The sequence below is a fragment of the Acipenser ruthenus genome, chromosome 17 (genome assembly GCF_902713425.1).
Source record: "Acipenser ruthenus chromosome 17, fAciRut3.2 maternal haplotype, whole genome shotgun sequence".
Lineage (NCBI taxonomy): Eukaryota > Metazoa > Chordata > Actinopteri > Acipenseriformes > Acipenseridae > Acipenser > Acipenser ruthenus.
In genome coordinates, this window is record NC_081205.1 from 7,281,294 (window position 1) to 7,296,245 (window position 14,952).

Here is a 14,952-nt window from a genome sequence, read left to right on the forward strand (position 1 = left end):
GTGTGTGATATTTCTGTTGCCCTTTGTAATGTTGTGAGGTTATTATAGCACAAGCAAGTGTTTAATTGCAGGGTTAGAAACTAACACTAGACCCGCATCCAGGCCTGGGTTTCAGAACTCAAATATATATTGTAAATGATCAGGAGTCTGGAGTTGGAGTTATCATGTCCCTGGGTTTCAGGGGGGGGGAGAGACACACAACCATAGCACCTCTGTTCCTTATTATTTTGTTATGTTATGCATACCTGCAGGGAATTATTTTGTAGATGGTTGTGTTGCTGTATGAAAGTCCATCAGAAAATTCTGTGTACAGGTACAGATGTATTTCTACAATATATGAATAGTTTGGTATATTAGGGGGGTCACGGCAGAGCCAAGTGCCTACACAGGGGGTCCCAGTAAGAAAGAGTTTGACAACCTCTGCTATAAAGGCGCCAACACCGTTCAGAAGCACATTTACTTCTACAAAGAATACATCTAAAAAATAAATAAAAGGTCATACATTTGGGAGGGTGATAAATGAATTCATCAGAGTTTGGCTATTTTTTTTTTTCTGTAAGCAGATGGAGTGTTGCACTGTTAATAAAATGCAGCAGGTGTGACTGGAACCCTCTCTGAAATTTGACTTACTACCTATACATATTGTCTCTGGAAAAAAGAATGTTCCTAAAATTGCAAAATATTTTCTCCTTACCAATCATAATAACTCATTAGAACCTTTGAACTCTTTGTTTTAGGACATTGCAGTTTGCTATGGATGGTTTACAAAGCTGATTATATTTTATTGCTAAGAGAAAAAAAAAATATTAAAGGCCAGGAATAAAGCACTCGTAATAACAATTGCACATGACTACACTGTTTATTTACTTAATGAAAGTAATAAATATTATTTAAACAAACTGAAAGTGAAGTAAAAGATTAAAATAAATAATACAACTGTGCTCTAAAAGTATCTCTTTCAACATTACAGACATTGTAAAAGACTTTTAGTTTTTCTATATAGGCTGTGATCGAGTGTTTTTAAACCAGAAACTCAGTACAGTACCTTATAGTCCATCTGCTCAGAGCAGTTGAAGACTACATCACATTCAAAAGAAGGTTCCACATTACTAACAATGTATGTGGGCTAAAGATTGTTGTCCTGTACCCTGCAGTCCACCAGGGTCATGGCAGAAGTTGAATTATTATGGTAATAGGCATAGCTGGTTGATAGAGTATGCAGAATAGTTCTGCAGGACACAAACTTCAGTGACCAAACTGGAGGACAGTCATCATAAGTGCCAAGAGAAACTCAATTCATATACTTTCACTGTTGAATACTAGGGAGTTTTTAAAAATGACTGGATTCACACAATTGCTAAAAATTAAATAACGCAGGTACATTTTTGGCAAGTAAATGTGAATCTGTTGTAAAAGTCTAAATGTGTTTCAGAACAGAATTTACAAATGGAATTGTGTACCCTACTGTTTTAATACAATTTCAGTGTGTCATACTCGGCAAGGAACATGAACTAAAATGGTAATTTTAATTTAAAAAATACATAATAGATCTAATATACAGAAATATTATCCAAAACTGGATACTAGCAGTTGAATCATCAGTAGCCTTGGGGTGTAGATGGAATTTAAGAAAACAACCAAATATTCATATAAAAATAACTTAATTTACCTCAATGTTATTTTACTGTGGGACCCAGGAGGGAAGGTGAATAAAACCCACCTGCATGTTCTTTTACATTTTTAAAAGTTAGACCATTATGCTAATATGCTTTATACCACTGGTGGTTACAATCATTTAAATTTAACACACAATATCTGCTCTCATAACTGGAAAATGTGAATAAAATGACTTATAAAACTTATCAGAGGCATACAGGTAACATGACACCTTTTATTAATGCATTCAATGTTAAAAATTCATTGAGTTTTAAAATAATCATACATGACCAAAATATTTGACAATTGACAGATCTGAATATATATTATTATATATTAAATTGGCCTGATGCGGAGTAATGGTTATTTGGATTTGATGAACACATCACTGACAATCTCTTAATAATATACAGAAATACAAGCTCCGGCTCTTGATTAGTTCTCAGTTTTGAGTATTGAGACATTTTACACCTTGTCAGCAACCCACCTGTCTGTCAGTGGTGTGATTACCAGGCAAGGTATGTTCCCCAGATACTCGTAGGAGTAGAAGAACTGGGCATCACAAATGTTTGCCAAACAGTGCTTTTTCTCATCATCCCAGCGGTGTCTAAGCTGAGGCAGCCACACAAACGCCTGTGAATTTTCCACCTGTTAAAAAAGAACACCAGCATTACAAAGCTGATGTCTTGCTGCATAATTTCTTGGTCACACTTACAAAAGTGTTTAATGCACATATTAACAATTAACAGCAAGATTTTTGTAAACAGTAGCCCTGTAGCCCCTTGTATGGCAATCCAGCTTTATTAGAAAAGAACTGGGAAGAAAATCTTTATATTTTATTTATGCGACTCAACACCAAGTTCATATAGTTTCATACAGTTGCCACTCCTAGGTTCTAATGGGGACATGACATGCAAAAGGCATCCCATTGCAAGGGTTCCATCTCCCCCATAACAAATTAGCATACCTTCTGGGAAACCATCTTGGCCACCACATCTCTGGCGTGGACATCAATGGTGCAGATGATCATGATCTTCTGTCCGTCTCCCAAAGACAGCTGCCCAATCAACATGGTGATGAGTGTGTTCAGCTGGTTCACTTGCTTCTCGTAGCCTTCTTCGAGCCTGGCAAAGGAAATGCCATCCTCTGTTGTCCACCAGATCTGAGTGCATGTTAGGGCCACTTAAGGATAATTGACTGACTGAAATGTAAAATTATATCATAAATGTCAATTTAGGCAGAAGATTTGCAAATAATTCCTTGTCTACCTGAGACTGCCCTGCCAAATGCAATAAGGAGCTTCATTTTTAGGAACTACTCTCCCAAATGGAAGAATACTAGAGCACAAAGACCAGGATTTGAACCACATTCACATGACTCACTCTGCACTCCAGACACTTTTACTAGGTGAGCCACAAGGACCAACACAGCATATGTTTGATTACCTGTACCACTGAAATTAAAAATACGGCTAATTACAAAACAAAGCTTGCACTGTGCCGATTACTTTGCAGTTGTTATTGTTTAGTTCTAAGTTGACAGAGAATCTTAATTAAAACATTAATAAACCTTGTAATTGTGTGATCAATTTGGTTGCCATGGTTGAATAATTTACTCTTCTTTTGCAGCGGTGTTGAGCAGTGACTGGCTATAGCACAGCAAGGCATAGATTCTCAGTCACAGCCTCCTTTACAGCCATTACAATGTAGCTGTGATTTACTTGAGCTGGGTAATCAAACAGCCACTGCTACCTGGGTTTCTCCTCATAAGCCACAACAGCTTCAGTCATCTCGTGATGGACAGTTAACCTCATAGTGTCCAACACTCTGTTCAGCCACGTCTCAACCCGACAATAAAATAAAACAAAAAGAGCATTTAAAAACCTGACAGAGCTTACAGAAAAAAATAAGTTGTTAGTTTTACAAAACTAGAACCAAACAGCTCTGTAATATAATTTAAAGCACTCTAAAAAAAGATTTGTAACATTAACATGGAATATTGTCTTTTCAGATAAAATACAAGCACTGGTCAATGGAAAGGACTTCAAAGTACGTATTCTACAGGAATACAACACACAGTCTATTAAAAAGTACCTTTTCAGCCTTGTTGTTGTTTTAAAAAAGAGTTTTATGGATGAGCTATATACTTCCAGGATATGTACTGAGCTACTTCCTGTAACTGTACTAAAATACTCATAGGAAGATAGAAAACCCTGTTCCATATGATGAAACATTCCTTATTTGCTCATTGAAATCAGGAGATGTATTTGAGATAATAATAACTAGATTAAATATTGATTATATAACTCTGACACCTCAAATCTCAGTCTTATATTGTATATAACTATTTAAAATTTTAAAAAAAACAGGGACACATTTTAGGAGAATATACAGTACCTGTCCACTGCAGTCACATGGCTCACTGAAGTTGACATATTCATCCTCCTTACTGTATATCCCCAGACCAGTTTTAGTAGGGTTACCTTCAGAGTCTGTGTCAAACTTAATCTTTGCTGTATTGTCAAACAGCTTGGAAAGATGTTGCTGAACCTGTGCAGTAAAAAGGGATTCCGTTTCTCAAATACAATATGCTCATTAATAACTGTTTAAAATGTGACTGCCTGCCACTGTTACTAGAAACATGATTCTGGATCTCAGTGATCTATCTGGATAAAAATAAGAACTTTTTAAAACCATTGAGTCTTTATATATATATATATATATACACACACACTTGGAGCTACTATAACAACCTGCAGTGTTTTTAATTTTAGATTTCGTTTTTTCGTAGATTCTGTTATTTTGCAGTGTGCCTATATTGCGTTGACAAAACGCCACCGGAGGGATATCCACCACTAATCTATTTATAATGGTCTGCAACTATAGGGGCCAGAAAATGTCTAATCTTGTTTTAAAAACAAATTAATCACTGCAGTCATGTCAGTGTCTGATATGGTGTTCTGATCAGTACGAATCTGCAGGACAGATGGCTGAAAAAAAAGAACTACTGCCCTCTAGAGGATAAAAACAGTGTAATAATACTTCAGTACTGCAAAAATAAGAATTAGTAGATATGCTTGTCTGTTCAGCATCCTGATTAACTAAAAACAGGAATATTATCTGGGAATATTAACTGGGAAGTATATAAATGTAACCCAATTATAAGTACAGCATTCACTTATTATCTTTACTTTGACTCAGGTGTAATAATTCCTAACGTGTTAATATTCCTGGTGGCAAAGGATCACTAACCTGTTCAGGGTCTGACCCCGTTAGATGAAATGTCCAGCAAATCTGTGGAAGAGATGAAGTTAAACTGGGGAAAAACCAGGCTCTTGGTGTCAAGGTATTCAGCTAGGGCCTTCTCACAGAGAGCCAGTCTGCATAGGGGTAAGAGAGATAGTTACTCCTTATACAAGTTTACTATAGTAGCATAGTATGAAGCATGGCTTCTAGCTTTTCATACAGACCAGGTTTGTTGGTAGCTTGCACAACATTAGGAGTTTTATTGGCATCATTTGCAAGCTCGTTGAAGTCAGTATTCCTCTGAACAAATCCTCCAAGTATAACATACAACAAAAAAGCTCATATTTCTTCATTCAAACATTTACTTTGTATAACATAATATTCTAACTACAGTACTTAGGCAGCAATTTCACTGCCCACAATTGTGTTTCAAAAGACATACAAAAGTACATCAATCTGTAATGCAGAGGAGTGGTTAAGCAGTGTGGTAGATCAGGGTAATGAACCCGTGTAAACCTACCTGATAATGTGGGAAGCTGCTGCGCTCTGCAAGTCTCAGTACTAGAGAAGACATTTTGTAGATATCGTTAATGATGCCTTCCACAAGGTCGTAAAAGCCATCACTGGCCCCCAACTCGAGGGAAGGCTTGAACACCATATGTGGGACATGGAGATCCAACTGTGCTTCAAACAAAGGAGCAGAGCCACTCTTTGGATCTGAAGACAAACAGAAAAGTCAAAGCAAAAAACAAGTGTATATAACTGTAGCCATCTTTAATGACAATGCAGCGGCACCACAATGGTAATACGAACACTTCCGAACACATGGGGAATAGAAGATGTTTACGTGATTGAAATGTTTGTAACCATGTTCAGTGGTTAAATGCATGTGTACTGTAATAATATATATATGTAATAATATATATATATATATATATATATATATATATATATATATATATATATATATATATATCAGAATATGCCAATAGAGCTGCGTTTAATGTTGTGAGCTATGAATGGTTGAATGAGCTATGAAGTTGTATGATTTTTCGCGTGCTCATCTTACCTGTGTTATCCAGGAGGAATTTAAGGGAACACTCAATTCTGCTGAAGAACCCATCAATGATCATTTTATCAACGTAATCTACATAAGCTTTCCACATGTCTGAGTTTGGATCTGCTTTTAAAAGATCTAGATTTACCTGAAACAAAAGGCAAAAGAATCAGCATCAGTTCCTATCGAACACAATGAACTGCAACACGCCATGTTGAATACATTTAAACTGTGACTCAGTTGTGTATTTTGATTATATTAAAGCAAGGAACAGAAACGACTGCAACGGATAATCTCTCCCCCAGGTACCTTTATACATCTGTTGGCTGTGATGCTCCATTAAGGGAAAGCTTGGATGTGCCCAGTGTTCAAATGATTTGAAGTGCTGTAATAGTGGGTCTATAGTACAGAAGAAACCAGGACCTGAGAATTTGGATAAAGATTACCTGCCTCAAGCCTGTCTTGGAAGATCACCTTATTTGGGTGGGGAGGGGGGGGGGGGGTGGGAACAGTAGACTCTGTGCTTATTTGATCATTCTTCTCTTTTTGAGAATGCCAACTGTATGGAATGGTGTGGTGGTTTTGTAGAATACTGTTTCCAAGTGTATGCAGTTTTATTTAAACATAAGTATCTGCATGATGACTGACCACTGTAAGAGGGCACCTACCATTGCATAACAACAGCTCAACTTGGAACCTGATTGGTTGATTGGAAAACACACACATTGTATTTCTCACTGTACCTTCAATAGAGTGTGGATTTTGTTCCAAGATGTTTTCATAGGTACCAGGATGCAGCAGTTTACAGTGTTGTTCATTTCTTAGTGAAGTACCCAAGAAAAAAAAACACACGCATAGCACAACAAAAGAGGGACCTGTAATGTTAACAATGTGTAAGGCACCTAGTGTCCTGACATTCCTTAAAAAAAAATATGTTAGGTTGTATAGCAATGTACTGCTTGGGGAATGATTTGATGTGCAAGCCATCAACTTGTGCTTGACACTGTATATGACATTGGGAGCAATATTGAGTTTAGTGTAAATCAGGGAAAATAACAAGGTCCATTTCACTCAAGCAAAGCAAAAACAAAAAGTGACATGGTGGATCTTCACCCTGTTAAAATGAATGTGACTGTTGCTTAGATGCAGGTCATAATTGGTTTTGAAGCCTGTCAGAGGAAGCCTGGGGTGTTAAAAAAAAATCAATGTTCTTGGTGTCTAAAACCTTCAAAGTGCAACGGAACACCATCAACATTTTAGAAGCAACTTATTAAAATACGATGGCTTTCTAGTGAGGTTTGTTTATTTATCAGTAGACAAACATTGTGGCTAGTGCCCTCTTCAGTCAATTATGTGTGTCTACTTGACTATGATCCAGCAGTGGATTGCATCAACCACCTAGCCTTATGGCTATAGTGTTGGTTGATCATATCAAGCCTCTGTTTCTTAAAGGCTCTTCTTATAAAAATGATGGACGACTGTTTTAAAAATATGTTTAATGCTTACTTGGATCTGGTTTCATAGCAGTAACGCAAAGGTACTTATTTCAAAAAGAGAGTTGCCATGGCTATGCTTTCTAGGGTTTTGTTTAATCAGCCTGAAGATATCTCCCAGTCTTCCCTTTACTTTTAATGTATCTATAATGTAGACTTGGCATCCAAAAAAGGTTCCTGGTGATAGACTACAAAAAACAACACTCAAGGAAAATGAAATCCCCTTCTTCCTTCCAGTTAAGCGTCTCCTGTGCCTGTATCTATGTCTTGTAGTTGACACTCTATAACAGGGAATTCCACCTCCAGCACAGACTTCACAACCTTGTTGTACCAGTTGATGGCAAGGTCTAAATTTGCCATACTGCCTGTAGGATTCCTTGGTGGAGCAGATCTTCAGCTGTATCGGTGATCACTTCTGTCTTGATTTCAGGTATTTCACTCCTAATACGTACACCAACTACAATACATGCAAAGGGAACTTAAAATACTTACATGTATTACTACAGTCAGTATTCAATTAGTAACTTTTTACCAAAGGAAAAAAATAATAAAACAAGATCTGTTCATTGCTACTGTTGCCACAGTACAGCTGAAGGTGGCACTAGCTGAAATGTGTGTCTGCTTGAGGTAGATTGATATCAGTTTTACCTCAGAATTTTAACTGAGTACAGAAGTGGTGGATGCATTATTTCACAAAAGTTGTTTCAAACTACAGTTGTATGATGACCAAGTGTGCCAATTTTTAAGCAAGAATTTAATTTACTTGCTTTATATCATTACAATTGTTTAATTCAGACCAGTGTTTTTTTCATTCACAAAAAAAGGCCCAATTGTACCCTGGAGTAAACATATGACAAATAAGCCTTTGTACTGAAACAAACAGTCTAAGGGTTTATGTCTATAAGTTTTTGGGATAATTCGATTGACATCATAAAACCAACAACAATTGTGTTCACCCAAACCTGCCTGGAAAAAAGAAATACAAATTTAAAAAAATAAAAAATAAATAACATATTTGCAGCCTACCTGAGGATCAAAATTGAGAGTAAGGAGTTTGGAATCAGGATCCCATGTGATGGCTATGTGAGATTGTACTGAGATTTCTCTGCATTCTGCGTCCAGATATCATATAGCTTCTGAGAGTACCTGCAATTGAGAGTGTGAATTAAACACATTGCTTCTTTGTTGTCTTCACCAATATAAAAGTGCTTCCAGACACATAAAACCAGAAACTACAACAAAGGACGGTTAATATCTGCTGCAGCATCCCGGAAGCAAAGCTGACAGAATTTTACAACAGGATATCTACCTGTGGGATAATAACCACTCTACTCTGAACCTGAATCAATAGAAATATAAGATTGTTCCCTACAATCACTCCCTTTCAAGATGTATTGGCACATACTGTTAGTGCACTGGAAAGGAAAACTATGCTTGGGTATCTTAGTTGTTTGGGAGAAAATGTTTCTCTATGTACTGTGGCCCCTAAAGCCATCTTAAGGTCCCCCAGGGGCACCCTGACTAAGGAACACTGTACAGCATTATCATCCGTTGCTGCTTGCTATTGTATTTCTTAACAGACAGGTGGGAAGACTGAATGATACACAAAATGGTATTCCAAAATATTGTCCTAAAAGCAGTACTATCCATTCTGCACTCCTTCCTAATCAGAGACATTTATCTGGACTCTCATGTCAAAGAAACAGATTACAGAGCCCATGTGTCTGTGTTGCATTGCTTCTTGATCAGTTAGGGTTTCAGGAGTATTCATCTTAAGCTCTGGAACAAGGGTTATAGCAATCCATCAGCAAGGTAATGACAATAAATCATACGCCTCTTTGGTTTGCTAAGAAGTAACGGCCACCGATACACCTTATTGCTTCCACTTTGGTCCTTTTAATAGACTGGCAAAGCTTGTGTGCGAACAGGGAGCCTAATTCTAATAAGAAATAGATTGAAGATCTTTTAGTTTTGAACCTGCCTATTATTTGTTATCCTGGGGAAATAAGCCTACAGTTTGCAGCATTGCACGGATTGCTGAAGCGAACTACACAGAAGGCACCTCTTAATACCTAATGATGTACAGTACATTAACTCAGAGTTGTGTTCTGTCTCTGTAGTTTTGATCACATTTCATAGGGTTAGCTTTTCTAAGCTATTTACTCTGAATCATTATTAGAACTTAAAGGACACAAGTTAACAATAAATAAATCCGACATTTAAAGTTGGAGCTTGTAAGTAGTCTTCAGTTGTTTTTTTATACATTTTAGAATTGTAAAGGATGTTTTTCCTTTAAAGAAAGTGGTTCTAATGACAAAGCAGGCTGCGATTTTTTTTTTATGTTCCAAATATTAATTTCTCATAATAAACATTAAAAGTAGTTTTCTGTTCCACAAACATATCTGCAAACTTTCAACGGAAGCAAAACACTTGTTACTTCGCTTTAAAATTTGCCTTTTAAACTCCCACAACCCATCACCTGTCCAGTTAAGGGTATGGTTTATTATTGTATTCAATAATAATCTCATTTGACAATCTGTGTCAAGACTCGAAATCAAACACAGAAAACTGACATTGTGCTGCATTAAAACATTGCCGAGTAATGCAAGTACTAGTTAAAAAAAACAAAAAAAAACACACACAGTCCTTTTCTTGCAAAAACTTCTTTTGTTACCAAAGTCAATAAAGGAGAAGACACTGTCTCAATGCTCTTTTTTGTTTTGTCTTGAGTATTTTTTCGCTCCGTTAGCTCAGTGATATAAATCAGTACTGTTGTGCATAGCAACCTCCAATAGCAAGCCTGCTGCCATCAGTAAAGTAGAATTATAAAGCAAACTCCACTGTGAAGAAAATTTCTTTCAACTCAGCAAACTGGTTCTGCAGCATTTGCTTTTAAATGGTACAGAATGTACTCCAAACATTAAATCAAATACTGTATACTTTCCTTGAATGTTAAGTAGCCATTTGTGTAGCTTTGAAGCTAATACAGTGCTTGAAGTAAGATTTTATTTTAGGCGTCAGCAGGCTCCTATTTTTTTCTTTATGGTCACCAGAAAAAGAAAATGGTTGCCCAGAACTGCATTGAAGTTTATTAAATATAAATAAAAACTATTGTTCAAAATAATACAATATTAATGTATACATTTTTTACGCAAACAATAATGCTCTAAGTATGTATTATTTCCATAGCCCTATATATGCAATACTTTTGCCGATTTGTTTTTCTGCAAAGTTTTTTTTTTTTTTTTTTTAAATATAAATAAAAGGCAGTCCAAAACAAACTTTAGAATAGATAATAGTGAATAGTAATTTCGTTACTATGCTTGCTTACAATACCTGCAGTACATTACCCCAGATTCGTTAACTAATCAGCTGAACTGTTGGCACCATGATGGCTGAAATCTCATGTGAACTTTTCGTTGAACACGTTCAGAATACGAAGACTCAATTTGTACTGTGTTCTTCTGTAATTTCGGACTCATTCGCTTTGTTTGTATTGTTGCTGCTTAGAGATTTTGGTGGAACTTTCTTTGTCTTTGAAACAAAAGACTTTTTTTTTGCTGTATGTTCGATGACATTTTATTAATCTTCAAATGGGTTTGCGTGGACCTCTGGGTAAGCTGGTGCGAATGCACATAGCCTCGGAGCTGCTGAAAACAAACAGCTGTCAGACAACTTCCCTTTGTAATTGAAGTGCTTTTAACTAACTACCGTACACTGTACAAGTCACTTTCCCAAAATGACAAGGAGTTGTGTGGTTGTGGGATGCCACTACCATGACTGTATGGAAGACAAGCAGCTGTCATTTTTTTAATTGCCAAAGCAGCATTTAAACTTTAATCCTAGATAGATGAGAAAAGTGTCTGGCTGCTGTACAATTTTACATTGTTTTGTCCATTTATACAGTTACTGCAGGCTTTCCATATGCTGCTTCAGTAATACAGTCTTTCTATTCAAATGTAAGGGTATAGAAATTCAATTCTTTTCACTTACTGTTTATAAATCTAATCTAATTGAGCCCAAAAACATGTACAGGGGCGTGCAACAAAAGTATTGTAAAGATTACTTTAAAAACTCACACACACAAAAACTGTAACATAAGGAATGGGAAGACTGCTACATTTATAATGATACAATTCAATATGGAAAACACAATCATTTCTTAAATAAACTTGATGAAGAGACCAAAGTGGTCCTAAAAGCTTCTGTGTATTTTTTATATCGGGGTCCAGCAATAAAGTAACCTGACATGCCCTTTGTTTGCATCTCTGAGCCAATGCAGTTAATACTGCAACCAAATGCATCAACTGACACAGATACTCACGGCTGTGTGATGTGCCTGAAGTGCCCGAATGGCACATGGGTGCGTTCTTGCATTCCTTGAGCCCATCGGAGCCCACCGCCTACAGGTGACATGTTCTTATTGACTGGTGTGTATCCTAAACAAAAGGGCAGGAAATACAATGTGATTGCAACAAAGACTTAGAGACACAAATCAACCGAAAACTAAACATTTTATCTAACATGCAACTAAAGCCCATCTAATCCCACACTTTAGCAGAGTAGCAAAGGTGCCTATTGCATTTATTTTCTGAACTCTTTAATATACAATCATGTTTTCTCGATCATTTTATACAGCTGTTTCTGTGCATTACTTAAAATATGAAATATTGTTTATGTCCTCTTTCAACCACCACTAAAGATGTGCATCTGTGCTTTCTGCTCCATCTGCAATAGTGTCAGCTGTAAGTTGGTAAATGTAAAATCTCTATACAAAAACCACAGAGGGTGCAGAAATTACAGCACACAGTTTCCGCCTCCTTCTGCACATGCCCATTGTAGAGGATTTTAGAGCCATCAAGCTCTTTGTCAAACATGCTCACTAGTCGAGGATATTTGTCGTAAGCATCTGCTGCAATCAATGGTCATTCAAGCAGGCTGCCAAACATGTCCAGCAACAAACAAACAAAACAAACAAACAAACAACAAAAGGGTCCCAGGTGAGAATAGTGTTCTTATCGATGTGTAGTTAACCCTTGTAGAACGTCCTAAAATTATTATTTTATTCATTTCGGATTTCATATTTCTGTCATCCCTGAACTCAAATAAAATATTTCTGAAGTTAGTGAAAAATAATATGCTACTGTATGTCTAGTAAAATGTATATACACATGCATTGCATACATGAATTATATATGCTATTTTAAGTAGAATAAATAATGATATTTCTAATTAAATAAGCATATCAGTCATGAGATTTTTCCAAACATTTCACAGTGTTCAGTATCTTATCAATGTCACAAAACTATAGAAAACTGCTTTACCTATCAGGGAAGTAGAAATAAAGCCAAAATGATTGTGAATTGATGTCCTACTGTATGACAAACAATAGCAGCTGTGACTATAAGGTTGTATTTATTCAACAGTTTTGCATCATCCAAAGCAGAACTTAATGTGCAGGGATTTTGATAGCTCGTTTTAGGAGAGCAGCTATCACACTGACACTCTCATCAATGGTAACAAATACTAACCTTGAAGGCATGCGCCAAGCTGGATGCATCCTCAAACGCCTGGTTGAAAACTGTTCCCAGGCGCCTGTTGATGTTTTCTACTTTCAGCTTAAAGTCAGAAACGTCTTTTTTCAAATTCCTAAAAGCCAGGAAAGCAAAGAGGGGGTTAATCTCAAAGAGGAATTTCTCATCACTTATTGGAATTAGCTTGCACCTGTTTTTCTCCCAGCAGAATACAGTGCGGTACTGTACAAACAGCTTTGACTCAACTGTGGGGTGGCAAAAGGATTCCCCTAGACCAAACATAATTTGGCTTCGAAATTCATTATATTCCACTAAGATCAACAGCCTTTTCGGACAAGTGAGAGATACATTGCAATGGCCAGGTGTGCCCTAAATTACTGTAAAAAATAATAATAAGTAGTTTAATGATAGCTACTGTATTTTAAGGCCTTTCAGGTCTTTACACCAATTTGTACCGCTTTACAGTTTTTGTAAGGAGTACTTTTGTGGGTTTTTATTTTTATTTTTTTAAACTTAAGAGTCTCTTGGGTCTGCTTATTGTCAGAGTTTTGTAGGAAATAAAGTAGATGCCATTCTCCCTTATTAATTAAATTAATTAAACATGTATTTTTACCATGCAACACAAAGGCATGACAATATTTCTTAGTGGCACCTGTCCTCGGTGCATTTCCAGGTCCAGTTTAAATCTGAAAGCCTGAAACGGTTCTGAACTACCTGTTGTACTAGAAGGTTGCAGGTCTCCTGGAGCAGCACTATGATTCTGGATGGAGTGTTGTAGTATTTAGAGTTTGCCCACACTAGACACACCACGTGCATCAGTGGGCAAATCATAGGCTTGGCTTCATTGAACTCCACATTCTCAATATCCTCAAAATGCCGCTGCAGATGGTTTAAGTGCAGGTTTATGTTGCTGGCTTCTGTTAGTCCTGCAACAACAACAACAACAACAACAACAACAAACAAACTCAAGCTAGCCCCTTTCCAATGCCTCAAAGGGCCTGATTTTTCACTGTGGGTAAATTCCCATGTTATACATTAATAGGGGCGAGTCAGTAAGCTCAAAACTAAAGGATAATCTGTTATTTAAAGAGTAAGTAGAGTCAAATTGCATTTTCCTTTTTTTTTTTTTTTTTTTTTTTAAACTGTGCCCTTTCTTTTTCATGATTTTTGCAATCGTTTTGAGTGGTTCTTATTGCGTTTTCTAAAATACTGTGTTTTTCTAATAGTGTACAAGTCTCTCGTTAAGGTACTATGAGCTCAAGTTGGTCCTAGCACTTACGAATATAAAGATAAGTTAGCTGATCTAGCCCGTGTTACATATGTGTCTTTATATTAATAAGCACATGCACAATCTCAGTAAAATGACAGCAAACTCATGCTAAAGATTGTCCTAGCCATGCTTCACCAAATTTGGATAAACAAGTCTCTAGATAGTTGGAAAACTCTTGACCCGATTAGTAGCATTGTGCTTGAAGAAGAACTCACCAGCAACTACATCCCGAAACATGGCTTTGAATGCTGAGTAATAGCTGCTATATATTCTTTCTAACAGCTGACCCATCTTTGCTACCTTTGTGGAGCACAGCTGGTCATAAATACAGTCCAGATCTGCACATCGAATACTCATGGTAGTTGCGGCAAAAAAATAGAATCACAAAAAACTAATAAATAAAAACAGAAAATACCAGGGTGAAGGAGGTTATGGAAATGAACATTAGAGATGAAAGGGTTTCTTGAAATTGTTTGCAACAAGTACAGTATGATAGTAAAATCCATATCCCTCTCATGGCTACATCATGATAATGCAGATCACCATGACCTACAATATTAACAGCCTATCATATTCTTTTGCATAGTTATATTTAAAAATGCTTCTCAAGATATGACCTTCAATAGCTCAGAAAAGCAGGTGTCACTGGTCTAGATTATAGATAGTATCGTACACAGTATTCCATCCAAATTTGAGG

General features: G+C 36.6%; 1 pseudogene; it reads right to left on the reverse strand.

Annotated features, from left to right (window-relative positions):
- Positions 1-14,612, reverse strand: part of LOC117423616 (dynein axonemal heavy chain 9-like) — a 93,460-nt pseudogene extending 78,848 nt beyond the window's left edge.
- Positions 14,613-14,952: the final 340 nt, after the last annotated feature.